Raw genomic sequence first — 19,080 nt, 5'->3', positions numbered from 1 at the left:
TCAAGACTTATCCGTCGGAAATAAAGCAAGGAACAGTTGATTAAACCGTGGGGGTGTTTCCAAGTCTCATCAATTCCCGCCGCCCGCTACATAATTATGTCACGTGATTTGGTATCCGTACATACCGTACATAACATGCATAACACACTTCTGTGCTCAATGCAATGTCATTTTGTTTGTGGGTACATCTATATTAAATGGCTACATTCTATGTTGCCATGATTTTTGATCATCAATAACTAATAAATAAGCAAATGTTGCATTTCTATGAATGCCATATGGGTGAATGAACAGCCTTGGCAGAGTACTGCGCTCTCTGAGTGCTTTTATAGTTTTAAATAGTTGACAAATGTTTGTTTGTATGAAAACATCATTTGTCTAGTAAGGACTCATTTAGCAGTGAGTATGTGGGGCAGAAGGACAGAATGTTGGAACTGAATCTGTGTCCTCAACAAATGGCTCACCTGAATGGAATGCAGCCATCATTAGTGTTACTAGTTCCACCTGGGCTTTCTCTGCTGTGACATGTAAGAATGTCTGCTGAGAAAAAAGTTGTTTAGTCATTCTAGTGAAATGAGTTTTTCTCTTTTCCCACGTAGTGAAAGACAGTTTGTCATTTTGCCAGTTCTTTGTCTTTCCTAAGCACATACGTAACTTCTATTCCTTTTCTACAAGCACTGAAAACTCAAAAGACATGAAACTATGTTGTGTGTTTTCTGAATGAAGAAGGCAAATGTTTTTTTTTTTTTTTTTTTTTTTTGCAAATCCATGTGATAACAATATCATCACTACCTCAGGCAAAACCACCATAAACACCTAAAATTCCCAAGGTATTTCTGGGAACGGTTTCATTTTTTTGGGAAAGGCGATAAGAATCAAGGCAAAACACGTAAATGTGAAAGTGTGACTTTCGGTAATTTCCACACAAGTTTTACTTTCATTTGCACACTTTCAAGGAAACAGGTGTTCTTTTTGTAGCTGTTTTAATAAACTTAGAAGACAAAGAATAAATAATAAAAAAAAAAAACTGCACTAAAGCTACTGATGTTCCCTGCACTGGCTTCATGATTAAAAAAATCAAATATGGTGGAGAAATGAGATGAGGATCACTCTCAGGTGTGTCTGTTAAACATAAAACTGGATTCAGAACCCAAACAGCCTAGCTTGCCATAAATACAGGAAGGAATATACAATGTACTATATCTACTTTAATCCACACAGAAAGATGCACATAGAAATGACAGTTTGTGAGTTGAAGGGGGAGTTAAGCCAGTTTCATGTGTTTCCTGTGTGGCGTCTTTGGCTGTGGTTTGAGTTACCAAAAAAATATTTAAACATTTCTTTATTTGATGTTTTTTGTTCATATTAAAGAAAAAGAAGAAGTGATACCAACATAACATGAGTAGAATTGCAACCATCATCATCTCTATCATTGATTACATTCCTAGAAAGTCATCTTTATGTATCAAAGCTCGAGCACACCAGCTCTCATATGACTCTAGCTAAACACTGTAAAGTAAATGACTAGAGCCGAAATGTCTTCATTGTTTCCCTAACCTTAAGGAAAGTGCTTTTGTTAGCAACAGAATGTGGACACAAATGCATATCTCTGATGTGGGAATTGAGAGCTTTGCAAACCCACTGCCCGCCCCAACCACCCTTTGGCATCACCTCTTAAAGTTACATTGTGCCTAAATGTGACAGATATTTGTATGAAAACAGAACAAACAAACAAAAAAACCCAACTTATTCTTCAGCTTTGGATAAAGCCAAACTTTTTGCAAAGTGTCTTTTGCTTAGCTAAACCTCTACTAGTGAGCTAAATACACCAATCAGCTACAACGTTATGACCACTGAGAGGTGAACCGAATAACATTGATCATCTTGTTATAAAGTAATGTTCTGCTGGGAAACCTTGAGTCCTGACATTTGTGTGAATGTTTGACAAGTCCCACCCACCTAAGCATTGAAGGTCAAGAAACCCCCTCAGCCCCCGTGACAACAGCAGTCCTTGATGCCGCCTTCAGCAGGACAATGCACCCCGACACACCACAAAAACTGCTCAGGATTGGCGACCCGGGTTCCGCACTCATCAGATCCAAATCATATTGACCATCTATGGGATGAACCGGGATAAGATCTAGGTAGGTCCCATTCTGCGACCCACAGAATTCACTGCCACCATTCTGGTGCCACAGGACATCCTCAGAGGTCCTGTGTCCAAGCCCCACTGGGTCAGAGGAGTTTTAGCAGCATGAAGGGGCAGGGGCAACACAATATTAGGCAGGTGGTCATAACGTTATGCCTCATCAGTGTATTCACCAAGCACAGAAATACTGCATTAATGTACAGCAGACTGATTATTTTACTGGATTAACCAAAGTTAAAAATCCCTCCCATTGAGAATCTGCTTGCCTAAACCAGCTGTCACCAACAACTATCACACAAATGTTTTCTTTTGCAGAACACAGGACACCCTGACCCATATTTCAACTCTTCCAACCATAACCATTACCTCAGCCTCAGGCCCTCTGCTCATCTTGAAGCTAACACGCTACGGCTCACTGAAAATCAGAGGACCGGTGTAATTTGCACGGCAATGACACCCTCCATTTGTGCCGCCTACTCGAGCTGCCGTACACACTATTAAGCCACTAATCTTCAAACATTAACACTGCCTTCAGGTAGTATTTGACTATGATCTTCAGCTGGAGCAAAGCTAATGTCTCACACATTGCCATCTAATCTTGTTTCAGATGAGTGGGGTTCGTCCCTTTATCTTCCCTTCTGGTTGGATTTATCCACTTTTAACATGTGGCTGATCTAAAGATGTGGGAGATAAAACCAAAACAATGACCTTGTTCACAAAAGAATGCAAATTCCAATGGTTAAATTCCATCTCAGTCCTAGACACTAACATGTCATCGTTGTACATGTGCGGGGGGAACGACACTGATCTAATGCCCTGCTAAGAATGTTTATCCTTTTATAAACAACACACTGCCCAAACCTCAACCTTATCAAGCTACACTCTCACAAATTCCATAACTTCAGACACCTTTGTTTTATTTTCTAGTCTAAATATATCTGACACTCTGCAGATCTTTGGGGAACTAATAATAGCCTCAGGAATCTCCCCTTAAAACAAAGAACAACTGTCACAAACAGCCTTTTTTTATCGACTTTCCATGATGCCCCAGCTCCTCTGGACATGCTCCGATCCTTGGCTTTATCAGATGGGGACGCCCATGACGATGGCCTTTATTCATGGTGACGTGAGAGAGGGTGGCAGGAGGAAGGACGGATCCTGCTGGGCTCCACAATCACTGCCCCACACAATGTGCACCAACAAAACAAATCAGCACTTCACTGAAAAACCTTTGTTTTCTAGAGAAGTGTTATCACTGGACAGCTCTATTATCCCTTTGGCAAACTTTAGTTACAAAATAGTTACAAACCTAGGCACTTTTTGACCAGGACTTACCCCCTACTTACCCCAACTGAATGTATCATTGCATCCCCCCGCTTTCTGAACACTGTCAGTCCGGACAGCCACTTAAGAGAACATTCACTGAAAACACCGCAGAGAAATGAGCTGTAAATAAATTGGATCCTCTTTGTTTTCCTGGTAAGTCCATGTATTCCGATGGTCAATGCGAAATAACAACAACAGCAACAACAACGACAAATCCCAAAAAGCCAAGCCAAGGGTACAGTGGACAAAACCTTAGATGAAACATTTACCCTACACACGACCATTAAAAAAGTAGGTCAGCACGTTGTTTTCGCATTACAAACCCCACAAGATGAATTTTTCTATGATTAGAATTTGATTCAATCTGGGCTCGGCTGTCAGGAATCTCATTTGTGCATGCTCCCTATGCAACTACCTGAGAAGGAAGCTAATGTACGCTCTCTATAGGCCCCAAATCACAAAAGTGTGCTGAACATGCAGACACCTCATGGAGGAAATCCCCACCCAATTCGTGACTAGCACCGTTTCAAAGTTCCATATTTAGACATATTTTATGTCCATTAAAATAATCAACTCCTGCATTAAAATGGATGTAACTGCACCATTGCTTGCTTAAGAATGCAGATCTATGAAGTCCCATTTATCGCACATCAAGCACGCCCAGCTCACCTAAGACACTAAGAACACTGTAAAAATGTTCTGCATTTGGCAATGTCAAGTTGTAATACTGGAGTAATTCATCCATTCATGTCCCAACTGGAAACTGATTCTGAAGAAGAGTCATGATACAAAAAGCTCCACTACAAGTTGACAGAACTGGTTCCTTTAGTTTGTCAAATATGAAACCCTGGAAATCTGAATCTGTGTTTCTGAAAGTGTCACTTGTACACTGCAGTTTCAAGGTGAAAACAGACAGCCTGTCTTTTGCTGTCCAGCATACAAATATAACAGTCAGTAGTGTGTGAACAGAGCCTGTTATAAAGATGTATGTTTCACTGACTCACAGACTGACAAAGTGAAATAAAAGTGAATGGTGCAACGCAGTCAGTAACCTGCAAAGCCTTCCTCCATGTTGGATTCTGGCTCTCCTCTCAAAGGCACTACACTGATGCAACTGGATGCAACAAGTTTTATAGATTTATTGTGCCCCACTGAGGGAATCCACTAATCAATGGCAATTCCACTGCAATGAATTGCCTTTTAAATGCTGCTGTTACCAAGGCTTAGATTGATACCTTGTGGAGTAAAACTTGGTCCTCAAACACCTTATTTGATGCTGAGTTCACTTCCTTGGGTATTTCTTTTTTGGTAAACGGAAAGTACATCTTTGTTGCAATAAACACTATCAAAAAGAATTTCAATTGATAGATGCAATTTACTAATTGTAAAGTGTATTAATGTTCAGTAACTTTTTAAATTCGCAATCAGCCAGCATCATCGAAATTTCAATAGTCCAGAGTTTTGTGAGGCTTTCTAACCCAGCCACAGCTTATTGTTGAGAGACTGGATACTGATAACAGGGGAAACATTTAGCCAATTAAATGAATGAGTTTTAGTAGCAAAGGCTTCAATATCAAAACCCATGTTGCCTTGTCAGAGTTGCTGGGGAAAAAGGAAGCCACTTCATTAGAGAGTGTGATGTAGACCACAGAGTCAACAATGTAAAAATGTCTTCAATAATAAGGACCTACGCAGTTTATGATGAGATCATGTTTTTCTTGGACGAACTGATCGGTCAGCCTATCCACTGATGCTGTCTCAGTCGCTTCTAAAAGACAGCCTCATTTAGTAAAATTTGCATTCATCCTTTCTTTTTTTGTCCCTAATTAAAACATAATAATAATTAAGTGGGTTTTCCAACTCCTAACTTTAGTGCTGCTGCAACTTAGAATAAATGATCTATATTTGCTGGTTGTTTTAACTGTTTGCACACCATTTTACACATGTATTGTAATGGGATTACATTTTAGTTTACATTCAAATTTATTGACATTGCATGGAGTAAAAGTACTAAGACTCTAAAAAGTTTTAAACACACCAATTATATTAATATGTAGCTGTGGATTCAATATAAGATAGATAATTAAGTATATAGATGTGGATTAAAAGAAACATATTAACAATATCTACAGTATAATTAACAATGACTGAATAAATGGTATTAACAGAGTAAACAATTTTGGGGGTTGAGGTGTTACAGCAAGGCCTCTAAGGTCCTTGGAGATGTGGATGCTGAGAAACAACAATCAATTCAGTTGATATGGATGATGTGTGTGCAGCATTTGGTCTTCCTAAAGACCATGAGCAGCACCTTAGTCTACAGCCAAAAGATAGATTATTGCCAGTTTATTTACATGACTATAAGACACCTGTGACTATATTTTAATGTGTTTCAAATTTCTGAACTGAAATGGTCAGACTGTTCCTTCCTGTACCTTATCTTCAAGCTGTGACAAGCTAGCCAGCCACACACTCAGTACACATATTCAAAAAGTTGTGTCAATCTTATCATGTTATTATGAAAACAAATGGGCCTGAACTAGCTTTTGAAACGGTTGGACAAAGCCTTTAAAAGACAAATAGTACAACTAAATGTTGATCTTACATAACATATGGTTATCATTGTTAAATCAGCTTTAATAAAATTCCTGTTAGGGCATAGTGTATATATTTACTCTTTGCTGATACCAAGTCCCAATCTAACACCATTTCCCAATCCATCATACAGTCAGCTCCATAAATATTTGGACACTGACACAATTTTCAGCTTTTTGGCTCTGTACACCACCACAGTGGATTTGAAATGAAGCAATCAAGATGTGCTTGAAGTGCAGACTTTCAGCTTTAATGTGAGAGTATTTACATCTAAATGTTGGAATTATAACACATTTTATATGTGCAATGCATCTTTATCAGGGACAGGAAGTAATTGGACAATTGGCTCCTCAGCTGCTCTGTGGCCAGGTGTGTGATATTCTCTCAATATTTACTAGGAGCAGATAAAAGGTCTAGAGTTCATTTCAAGTGTGGTATTTGCGTTTGGAATCTGGTGAAGTCAACTCTCAATATGAAGTCCAAAGAGCATCACTATCAGTGAAGCAAGCTGTCATTAGGCTGAAAAATCAAAACAAACCCATGAGAGAGATAACAAAAGCAATAGGTGTGGCCAAATCAACTGTTTGGTACATTCTTAAAAAGAAAGATTGCACTGGTGAGCCTAGTAATGCCAAAAGACCTCGAAGACCACAGAAAACAAGCGTGGTAGACGACAGAAGAATCAGGTCAAGAAAAACCCTAATCAGGTGGCCAGATCAAGAACACTCTCCAGTAGGTTGGTGTGTCTGTGTCAACAATTAAGAGAAGACTTTACCAGAGTGAATACAGACGGTTCACCAAAAGGTGTAAACCACTGGTGAACCTTAAAAACAGGAAGTCCAGATTAGAGCTTGCAGGCGGCAGAACTACTGAGGTACAGAATAGCAGTGCAGTACACAGCCAGGGTGAATGGGCCTGTGAGCCTGAGCTCAGGGCACCGAAACCCTGAAGTTACAGATGCAGATCTTTCACAGCAGAAGTGTAGCAAAAATCACACGAGAAAAGACAGCCAACTGTGAGGTCTGCTTGACTTGTAACTGATGATTTGTCTGTATTTCCAGCACTTGTAGCCAAATAAGCACTGATAAATGGTATTACATTTACAAATTTTAATAACAGATTAGCACATTTTTTTTTACTCATTTAAAAACCTAATTACAGACATACAGATTTTGAAAAGACATTTGCAGATTATGGTTTACATTAGCAAATCTCAGCATACATTTACAAATTCTTTTACACATTTACAAACCTCACACAGATTGAGAAGCACATTTACAAATAGTTTTGCCACAATAATACCCCCATACTGCAGACATATGCTTTTGGTAGTTGCTAATTGCACCAGGTGGAGCCTCTTGCTGTTTAATGCCAGGTGACCCGAGGAGGCATCACTCAGACTGCAAGCAGTTCAGTGTTGGCAAGCAGAGAGCATTGTGGGGGTTTAATTTGCAACAGGCTACCATGCCAAAGACTTCTGTGATGTTTCATGGCCTCTGGTTGGTTGGTTTGTGTCAAAAACATTAGGAGGTTGCTGATATTTATAAGTTAAAAAATACCTTAGTTGTCCTTGATTCTGATCTTTGCAATGGGTCAAGACCTCTCACCTTACTGGCCTGTTTGTTATGTAGTCATGGCATAGAAACTTGCACGAGGTGACACTTCCTTTTAATAATAAAATATAATAAATATGAACCTTTATTTGTATCTACCTTGCTTCTAATGTAAAAGCAACAGGCAGTATTCTGCAATTGTAGTGATAGGCTGTCTCATTTTTACAGCTTTACCAGTCCTTGTATAGACTCAGTGTTGATGTGTCTTTCTTTTTTTTTTTTTTTTTTTGCATTGCAGTATTGTCTACAAAAATAACTGGTGTTCAGTATTTATTGATTGCACTTCCAACATGATTGGCACTGTTTCAGTTTCCATAGTTCGAATTGCAATAAGAAACTCAACAGAACAGCACAAACACATCCAATGCACAAGTGTAAAAGCTCGAAGTGATGTAGGCTATTTGCGTAGGCTATGAGGTAGATTCAACTCAAGTATGTATTAAACTTGTATGAAACCCTAAAGTATTCATAGTGATTGTAGTATATTTGAGCTGAACCGGAAAGCTGTGCAGGAAGTCTTCATGGCTTCTTCTTGGTGTCAGCCAGCTGTCCCTGATTCTCTTCAGTAGTCAATAAACATGTGAACTCCTCCACCACCAAACAAACTCTACTACTTGAGTGGGACGACTGTGTTACCGTAATGCTCTCAAGACATAAATCTTCTGAGTGTGTAGCCATCGTAAAACAGCGTTTGTTCTGTACAGTCATATTGCTGCCTCTTGTGTCTGAGTCCATGAGCAGACAATGTGTCATCACTGACAGATGGGCTTTATTTACTCCTGGCAGAAACCCTCATCTGCTAATGGTGACCTTTGTGTTAAATCTGTCCAGAAAAGGGATTTTGTACTTTTTCAAACCTCTTTTGCAAGTTGTGGAAATTTTTCTAAAAAATACCCTCCAATACAAAACTCTTTACTTTGCAATATTCTTTTGAGCCTATTGTTTGAACTGTCGGGCAATAAAGGTTTCAAAGTGGTTTCAAACTTTTACAGTTGTGTTAAAAGGGTGCATTTTTACGGATTGCTAGTGGTTTCTCAACAAATTATCCTGTCACTCATTATGTTGTCAGTCAGCACTAAAGTACAACCTGCTAAAAGCGAAACTCAGGATAACAGATAAGAATAAGACAAGAAAACTGTGAGTATAATCGTAGTTTGAGGTAGATTGCATCATGAGTGACTTCTATCGGTTCTTTGATCACCTAAAGATTGGCATGTCCGCCTTCAAGCTCATACACATCAAAGTTTTTCACTATTTCTGTCTTTTCTCATATCGCATTTTGCTATCTCACATCTTTACTGAGATTAGTCGCCTGCTCCTTGGGGTGGTTCAATATTTTCAGATGAGAACAATTTCTTTTGAAGCAGCTTGGACAAGAATTCCAGAATAAAAGCCCCCAAAATGAAAGATTCTGTGCATGGACAGTAACTCTGTCCTTCAGTAGCATCTACACACGTGGACAAAATTGTTGGTACCCCTCAGTTAAAGAAGGAAAAACCCACAATTCTCACTGAAATCACTTGAAACTCACAAAAGTAACAATAAATAAAAATTTATTGAAAATTAAATAATCAAAAACAGCCATTACTTTTGAATTGTTGATTAACATAATTATTTATGCAATGGATGCAATGGAGGACTTGCTTATGGCAATAATGATTAAGCATTCCATTAAACTGGCAAACACAGGTAAAACAATGTAAATCAGCAATGAACAAACAAGCTCTCTGACTGACAGCCACCTGGCATCCGAATAGATACTAGCTAGTTGACCAACTCTGTCATAAATGGCTGCTATATTGACTATTGGTTGCATCGCAGTGATTGTAGTTGTAGCCATGACTCAGCTTTAGTTACAATGACTGTGAGACATTGTTTTATGACAGATGTAACTCTACTGTTAGCTGAGCATGTTGAAGCTGATGTATTTATGATCTCCTGTGCTGCACTGCTTACACATCTGTCCTATGAGAGAAGCACCACAGGCTCAAAACTAGGCTTCACAATGTTTTCTCGACTAAGATTGATACAAAATGATAACAGCACAGATGCATAGCCATGTCCACAGCACTGCAGACATAACTGCAAATACAAAAACGTAATAACCATATATTTAGCCTCAGCTGGCACAGTCTGAACAGGACCAACACTATTGATCCATTTCTAGTCCTCTGACCTGATGCCATGCTGTGGCTTTAGAAACTTTAGATCTATTATTCCATTAAGCCAGGAGTATGTTGTGGTCTAATTTGCACTGAAATAATCAACCCATTTGTAATTTTCTCTGGTGGATAACATCATTATCAGTTTAATTTTAAAAGTATTAACAGGCTCCATGCACATTGTACTGAACCCTGTTTGGTGATTGATAAGGAAATGGAGTTCAGTGTCATTGCAGTCTGTTGTGGTTTGATGTTGCCACGCAGGTTTCTAATGAGGGTAATAATTGTGACTCACCGCTAATGTGCTTGTCAGGATTGCTTGGCACTGGCTTATCTAATGTTTGAGTGAAACCGTGATACGGCGGTGTACAGCCAGCCTCTGTCTCTGCAGCGAGGGGCTCATTGTTTTCCTGTCTGTTTCCTGCAGGGTGACACACGGAAATCACAGACAGGTCTACTGTCAGGACTGAGGTTTCACAACTTGACCCAAATATAACCCACGTTTAGGTTTGTTGCTGTTGTATTTTTACCACCTTTAAATTGGGGTTAGAGTTGGTTAGATATTCGGAGACTATTTAAGTCACACTGAAAGCAAAGTAAGTTCAGTCAAGGTCGACTATTGTAAACAAGAGTGTAAATCTACAAATAATGGCAGCTCCACTTTTACATTTTCCTATAATGCAGCCCAGCTCAGACTTTGTGCAGTCTGCAGTACACTTTAAGCAGACAGTACAGGTTACATGACGGATTTAATGAAGTCTCCATTACCTCTCTGTATTCTACAGAACTCGTCCAACACAGAAACATGTTTTAATCGTAACACTTCAACTATAAACAGTTCTTGGTGTTGACAGTGTTTTAGAATTTAACAAACACATGACTTTAAATTGCAACGCAGAACTTTAGGCCCCCTCCTGGCAGTGAGATTAACTACACAAACATTTTTTTATACGTCTTCCTCACTGTCAGACATCTTCTTTTAAAAACTGAAATCCTTCTTCCGAAACTATTTTTATCTAGAATCAGGAACAAGCCAGTATTTAGAAACTTTAGTTGGATGCCCCTCAGGATTTTCCGCCTTAGGTTCAAATACTACTTGTTGCTGTTTCCTACTCCATCTTCTTTGCTAAGGTTGCTCCCCTTTTCAGTTCCGGCAAACCAGTCAAATTAAACGGCTACCAATCCACCAATGAGGAAATGTTGCCACAGAACGATGTTTTAAGATGTTGGTATACTGTAAAATATTGAGATTTATCAGGTCCTAATGGGCTTAATTAATAACTTGTATAGTAAAGGCTAGTCTCTAACAGACATAAAAGGCTGTTGAAAAATGTATATTCATTTACACTACCAGTCAAGTTTGGGGACACCTTCTCATTCAATTAAATTAATTTCCCCGCTGTGGGATTAATGAATGTTTTATCTATCTATCTATCTATCTATCTATCTATCTATCTATCTATCTATCTATCTATCTATCTATCTATCTATCTATCTATCTATCTATCTATCTATCTATCTATCTATCTATCTATCTATCTCTGAAGACATAAAACAAAAAAAGTGTTAATCTTCAGTATAAATCTACAATGTAGAAAATAATACAAATAAATAAAAAGCATTGAATGAGAAGGTGTGTCCAAACTTTTGACTGGTAGTGTAACAGTTTCACCCCACCGTTTTAACTGCCTGAACCTTCCATAGTCCGAAAACATGCTGAGGTTAGTTGGACTAAATTATCCGTAGATGTGAATGCTAGTGTGCTATCTGACTTTATGTGTAGCCCTGTGATAATCTGGTGACCTGTCCAGGGATAATGGCTAGATGGACATGTAAATCTCTTTTGCCATAAGTCAGAACTCACATAACTGTGATATCACACTGGTCATCCAGCCTTTAGTTTCTTTCTTTTGGCTGCAGGTTGTGGATCAGTCCTGCATTATTCAGCAGTTTTTTTCTATAATTCTTCAAAGTAGGTTTCATCTCGATAGTCTCGAGTCTGTACAAGAGCTTCAAGTAAATCTACAGTTAAACCTGAATCATACACACTTTTTGAAGGGGATCATTTAAAACTCTGAATTGTAACAATATCAGTATTTTCTGGTTGGTCAGATTTAGTAGGTTGTATGTGGTTAAAGGGGTGGTTGTTGCGCTGTTGAAATGTATCTGTGTGGGCGTGGTTGTAGAGAAACGGTTCTGCAAATAACTTCTGCTAGAAATCCAGTAGCTACTGGATGTCACTCCACTTCTCTAACTACATAAGTAGCCCTCTAATAGTCCTATCTACAGGTTGACTGAATGGACTTGACCTCAGTCTGAGGAAGCCGTGTCACCCCTGGGTTCTGCCTCTGCTCTAAAGGGTTAAAGTAAAGCCAGGGAGTCACATTCATGACTATACAAGTTTACTTTCTTGACCATTAAGATAAGATTTTGTATTTGAACAAAAACTTGTGGTGATCACAGGAAAGTCTGATTCATAAGTTAAAAGGAAGCAAGGCGTACGACTCCTTTGGGTGGCATCAGACATCCACTGATATGTATCTAATGTTCTGAAGTCTGACAGATAGATGGGTGAGCCGAGCAGATATGAATCAGATCCTTTTCCCTCTCATTCAAACAGAGAATTTATAGAGAGATTGTCCGAAACTGCTACAGGAAATGAACATTTAAAAAAGAGACACGGCAGAAACTGAAATATAATCCTGCTGACTAATAATAGATCCATGGGTGTAACTAATCAAACAGCACATGCATTGTGCTGCTTCTATTCACCGTGAAAAATGCTCAGACTTTCTAGCATATTTATAGTTTGTCTTTTCAGGGTTCAGAAATGCCGGTTTCCTCTTTTTGTTCGCCGGGTCTAAGTTTAATATGAGGGAGGTCCACGCCAGATCACAATGCTGATTTGCAAGTGATTCTCTTAGAAGGAAATGTACCCAAGATTGGACATTATATGTGATGAAAGTCCATCAGCCTTGTGGAAAAACACTAGGACCTCATGTAACCTACGATTACTAATGGAAATTTGTTAACCACAAACTCTTTATAAAGATGGATGATGTGTAGGCTGCTTCCTCCCTCCAAAATATTGCTAAATTGGCTGCTGCCATCTGTTTATGCCATTGCAAAACAGCAGTTCTGCCCTTTGTGTTCTGTCACATATAGTTTGTGCAGTGTCCTCTTTGTCCTTTCCCTCCTTTGCCTTTCTGCAAGTATTTCTGACCTTGGAGCTGCATGATTCATCACCAACCTGCCAAGTGTTTATCTTGTTTACCGTTTTTCACTACTTATCTTTTCTCTCTCCCCACATCCCGACCACACACCTCTCTGAGTCAGAGGTTACTTTCTGTTAAAGCAGAGTTTTCCTTCTCTGCTCTTGCCAGGTGCTGCTAAATGGTAAATTGTTGAGTTTCTTTCCAAAGTATTATAAGGTTTTGACCTTATAATGTGAAGTGCATTGAGATAACATATGCTGTGATTTGGTGCTATATAAATAAAACTGAATTGAATTAGCCCACCCAAAATGTCAACACGCATGCATTGTACCTCTTGTAGCCTGGCGGCCATCTTGGCTGTCTTCACTTGTCATTGTATTTGCTGCTGCTGAGTATTTTTGGTATGTTTTTTTATGTTATTATTTTTTGTGTGATTAACTCCCTCCGTTCTTTATTTAGTCCAAAGACATTCAAGTAATGTTGGCGTAAACTTAGACTTAGATGACTTTATTAATCCTCTGAGGGAAATTAAGTTGTTACAGCAGCATGGATATTCAAAGACAACAAGGAATATTAGGGTATAAAATGAAAATACATTTTAAATAATAAGAATAAGAATAAATAGATAAATTCATAAAACAAATAAAATATAATATAAATAAATGATAAGAATATACAAGAGTCATACAGAAATATGAGAATGTGCTCGGACTAGCAACCCTAAATAAATTGCCCGCAGATATGAATGTGAATGATTGTCTTGTTCTAGATGCCAGCCTTCTTACTGGTGATCTGTCCAGGGTGAACCTCACCTCTTGCTCAATGGATAAGTCTGATTAATGTATGAATGGCTGTTTTAATTCATTGGTGGAACTGCCGCTGTTATCAGTTTGAATGTGTCATAAAGCTACACGCAACACCCAACAAAATCTGAAAAAAAAAGACCAGCCACTGCAAAAACACCCTCTTAAAAAGTCAAACAGACAAGCTTTTAGAGAATTTAAACTGAATTGCATGAAGAAATAAGTGCTGCAATTTAGGAACTTTTCTTAGCTTGATCTTCTGCTTAAATGAGAAAACATTTACAGTATGATTTAAAGGGAAATAAAATGTATACAAGAGTCACATGAAGATAACATGAGAAGAGCAGTTGATTAATTAGCCATCTTATGAGCTGGGCAAGTGTAGAACTGCCTTAGTTAAAATAACTAAACTTGAGAAAAAAGTTTACTAAACTTAAGATATGAAATTGAACCAGCTAGTCACATAGATAGCAGTTACAGAAAGACTCTCTCCTATTATATTCTCTAATTTTACAGACTTTCTTCCCCCTTTAATTATCAAAACTAAACTGAGGTTGTAGGGAATTAATTACGGATCTTTGTCATGGTTGTAATTGTTTAGGTCATTAGGGGTAAAAAAAAAAAAAAAAAAAACAAGAGAGCATCCTGAAGTCTGCTTATATGCTCACTTTATTTCTTATAAACTTTATTGGTTTCACTGAATTCTCAGCTGATCATTTTAGGTCAAAAAATCTCAAGTTGTGAGATTTTTTTTGTTGAAATGACTGATCTGAAAACAAAAATGAGACATTTTAGGTTCATTTAATTAGAAATAAGCAAAACTCTCATGTTTATATTAAACAAATTTGAAATAGATTGCCGTAGTTGGTTGTATGAAATTTCTTTATAGTGTCGTGTAAAAAAATTAACATGTTTTAGTATGTTGTTGTCAACAGCTAAAATTACATGGCCATATGTCTTTGTTTACTTAAATCTTAACATTTGAGCGCTATAACAACAAGTGCTCAGACTCATCCACAGGCCTCGACTTGTGGCTCATAATAGGGTGTTATAATTAAATAGAGTAGGAGGGTGGGAAACCCTGTCTGGGTCACTTAGACTAGAATGAGTCCATGTAAAAGGTCAGTGGCAGATTTGCTTTTGTCTGACTTCTCGTTCATACCCTGCAGTTCCTCACATGGAGACTTGTTGAGCAGAGTATTCAGCAGAAAAACAGCAGACTGGGAAAGGCGGCAGCAGCTATTCTCACAGCAGGCAGCAGCTTTCTGTGGTGTGTCAACTTCCTAACATCAGACAAACAAAGGGCACATAAATTTAACCAGACTTGCATGAACTGCCTCTCTATCAGCTCTGGCATCGATGCCTTGTTCTTGGATTACCGCAAATGTCAGAAGAGAGACGAAAAGAATCTGGAAAAAAGTCTGTGTATTCCTTTTGGTGTTTGTTTAAATTTGATTCAGAAACCCTTCTTATGGGATGTGAAAAATCTATAGCTCCGTTCTGGTATTAGATGAGTAAATGTTTGATCATTTTTGGGCTGACTTTTGTTTTTGTTCTGTAGTGATCCAACAGCTTCATGATTGTCTGCACTCAGTGGCAGAGTGTTTACCAGCCCAGCAGGTGGCAGACTAAACTTTGCCACTGATCTTTGGTGAAAAAAATCTCCAGACTGCACTCATGCAGTTCAACAAAACAGCCAGAAGAGATCACAGTATTCAAACTGTTGATTTCTATTGCTTCTGTTCCGTTTAGAAAAAGTGGGAGCTGTGCTAATAAAATGGAGCAGAATCTTACCTCGTGACTCGTTTTAATTAATACAAATTTGGTATTTAAGATTAAAATTATTCTCAATTTTTTATGTGGCTTGTATTTTACCAACAGGTAAAGTTGTGAGAAGTTGTGAGAATATATATATATATATATATATGTATATATGCCATATATATATATATATATATATATATACAAAAAAACTGAAACATAAGGTCACATCAACATACCTCCATACCTTTTCTTTGGACGTCCTATCACTTCTGAAATTATTTCATTGCAACTTAATTTAGGGGGTGGCTGCAACCATGACGACTGTCTTTTCTATTACCCACATCTAACGAAACGGTTTCAGTTGTCAAATCATAACCACACCTTAACCACAATCACACAATCACGTCACGATCCACCGTCTTGACCGAGAACTGTCACACAGTCCAGCCCTGTGTCGTGGAACCTTTTCTACAGGTGAAACAACAGCCTTCCCCCTAACAAATGCGCATGCGCGAAAGCCTTTAATCTTCCTACCGAGTTAAAGTGCAACACTTTTGGACAGCAAAGTGTTAACAAAGAAGTTTCGATTACAGCATTTTGCGCGTTTCCTGCCACTCAGTGTGAATCCAGTCAACACTTGAGACCTGTATCTTTGCTCGGCCGCTTCGGAAAGTTACTTTTGTGATTGGATTTGGGTCAAAAGGAAGTTATTGGAGCTAGTTCCGCCTTGCTTTTTTCCCCCCTGTGATGGACAGCAGCGACAAGTGTCAAAAGTAATCAGGGCTGAACCACATACAGACAAACCGCGTCTCCTGTCGTCTGGATCCACTGCCACACAAGTTAACCGATTGCTAGAAAAGGTAAGAAACATTTGTACATCACCGCGAATAGGTTTCAGTGAGCTTGACGTGTGAGCTAATTAGCTAACGAAGCTAATGCTACAGTGCAGGGACAGTAGCCACCTGTTGCTGGCTCTAACTAACTTTAGCTAGCAACAGCAACAGGATTAGCATTATACAGGTACTGCTGTAATGCGTGTCTATCTTTAGCTCACAAACCGAGTTCTGTTTTGCCACATTAGGGAATTAAATGGGAGGACAAAACAATGTAAAGGACTGCATTCAGACTATGACAGTATGCCTAACTTTTCCCAATTATCTTTAGTTACGTAGCTACCTGTACCTGTCTGATGTTAGCTTGTTAGTGTTCCTGTAGCGTTAGCTAAGGCGAGGCTAAAGGACTGAAAGTCGCTTTTCACCCACTTACTGTGTGTGTGTTGTTCTCTGGATATTTAACCACTACCATTATGTTAGAACCTCCATTTTACTGTGCTTTATTTGTGTTGTCTAGAAGTTTTGAGTATATTTTCTTTGAGGTGTCACTGAGCAGCTGTAGCGTTAGATTACATTTTAATGAGCCAGAGGAGGCTTCAGGTGTAAATTATCTGGCTTCTAGGGAGGCAGCTTGCCTCTCTGTAAAGCATTCCTCTGCATTCCATCCACAGGCCCGTCTACTTGTTCCAACAAGCACCCTGTGCTTTTAGTACTTTCTGAAAACAGCAATACGCCCTGTAGGACTATGCACACTTTTAGAGAGGAGGAAGACAATAGGAACTGTAGTTTATTGTATTTGTTCTAGATAGGCTGCATTGTAATCAGGTCAGTCTGGTTATTGTGCTTTGTATACAGATAGTCATGGACTGTTGCATTTCACAGGGGTTACACTTCCATCATTTAGCAGAAAAGCTAAATTTGTAAGTTCCATTTCAGTATCACCTTATGAAGCATATGGAATGGTCAGTAGCATTATGGAATGAGGTTAAGATTGACATGAATGGGCTTTTGACAGCATTCAAATGGTGGGAATGGGATGCTTATCTAATCTTTTCACCCCGAGATTCTTCAGCAGAAAACCTGTTGTCTCGTGGAGATTTTTTCTCCAACCAAAAAGATAATGTTTTGGTTTGGTCAATCTAAAAAAATCTGTGAATTTCAGAAAATTACTAATAATTTTGCAAGTTTGGTTGTTCGATAAAGGAATGTTATCGTGGCATATATCCAGGAGTTATAGCCTAATATTATACAATCGATGTCTTTAATTATTGCTGCTGTTTTTTCACATAAAAAATATCCTTCATTTGTGGTCTGAATTGATTTCCAAATCTTTTTATTGTTAAACTACACTAGACAACTTTGTGCAGCCTTTACAGTATGTATATGTGTGCTCTGTGCTGTCTGGTTAGTTTTGACATTGAAAACAAATGGTAAAGTTGCTATGTTTTGGTACAACAAGCGACTATGGTTGGTCGATTTCAAATAAATGCAGAGGTCTACACAGCTCTCTCCCAGGCAGATAGCAGCTTGGGACTTTGTTTAGTGATTGCCAGGTCTGCAGAATGAACTTGGCACAATGGCTGATTGTATTCCAGTATTCTCTGCAGAGCTGTAGCCCTTTATCCGATAAACTGGGCCCCCTTAATGAGCTAATTGGGAGCTTACAGTGAACAAACAGGATTTTGTCAAATTTCTGCACTAGCAGTGCAGTGCAAACAGAGCAGAGCTGATTTTAAACATTGACTTTTCTAAGGTCTAGTAGGAAATAGAATGAAATGTCTCCAACATTTGTTAAAGTGCATCATTTATCTTGCTGGAATCGTAGAAGTTGACTTTGCTTACCGATATGATCTGTTATGTAAAACAGTGCAAAGTGTGTTTACAGCTTGATTATACAAGAACGTGTCTTTGGTTCCACATTCATCTGAATAATCTCAGTGAGTTCAATGGCTGTGCTTGGTTGTTACAGTCTAAGAAGTGGTGCATTTTGCAATTAACATACATTTGCATTTGTTAATTTGGCAGAGACTTTTATCCAAAGCAACTCACAAATTAGATGCAGTCCAATCCACAGTAGATCAAAGAGAGAAAGTACCTCAACAGCCAGTTTCACATCACCTGACATGAGTACAGCAAGGCTTGCATTTGCATCGAGGAACACTGATTTTATTTATTTTCTGAAAAACTGAGCAATAAATACAACATATTGTGTGTGTAAGTAATCTTACATAAAATACCAAAAGAAAGAAAACGCACACAAAGGCGCAAAAGGTTTTTTTTTTTGGATGATCCTCAACTAGCCTGGCAGAGCCAATTAGCATGATCTGAGGTGACACTTGGTGTCTGCAAATTTGAGTCTGGCTTTCTAGAGTGTGCTTTGATTTATTGTAAGAAATTGTTACCAAAAGCTCAGATTTTGTTGTTTTCTTGCAAAATGAGCGCAAACCTAATTACTTTTTTTTTTTCCCACATAGACAAGAGATTAATGCAAAATTTGAGCTCGGATGTCATTAATGGAGATAAGCGCTAAGATGTTGAAGATTTTGAAAAATTGAGCTCAGCAATTTTTTTTTAACCATGGAAGCATGGAAATCAAAGATGTAAACTATAAATAACACAC

At 38.4% G+C, this 19,080-nt stretch overlaps 1 protein-coding gene across 1 annotated transcript in view; it reads left to right on the top strand.

Annotated features, from left to right (window-relative positions):
• The first annotated feature begins 16,160 nt into the window (after nucleotides 1-16,160).
• Nucleotides 16,161-19,080, top strand: part of phactr4a (phosphatase and actin regulator 4a) — a 41,870-nt gene continuing 38,950 nt past the window's right edge. The window contains exon 1 of the mRNA XM_051955213.1: nucleotides 16,161-16,487. The gene's annotated coding sequence lies outside the window, so the exon portion shown is untranslated. The remainder of the gene's footprint in view (nucleotides 16,488-19,080) is intronic.

The sequence above is a fragment of the Acanthochromis polyacanthus genome, chromosome 11, assembly GCF_021347895.1.
Source record: "Acanthochromis polyacanthus isolate Apoly-LR-REF ecotype Palm Island chromosome 11, KAUST_Apoly_ChrSc, whole genome shotgun sequence".
NCBI classification, from domain to species: domain Eukaryota; kingdom Metazoa; phylum Chordata; class Actinopteri; family Pomacentridae; genus Acanthochromis; species Acanthochromis polyacanthus.
The sequence above is the reverse complement of the archived record's forward strand: the minus strand, read 5'-3'. Positions and strand labels throughout refer to the sequence as shown.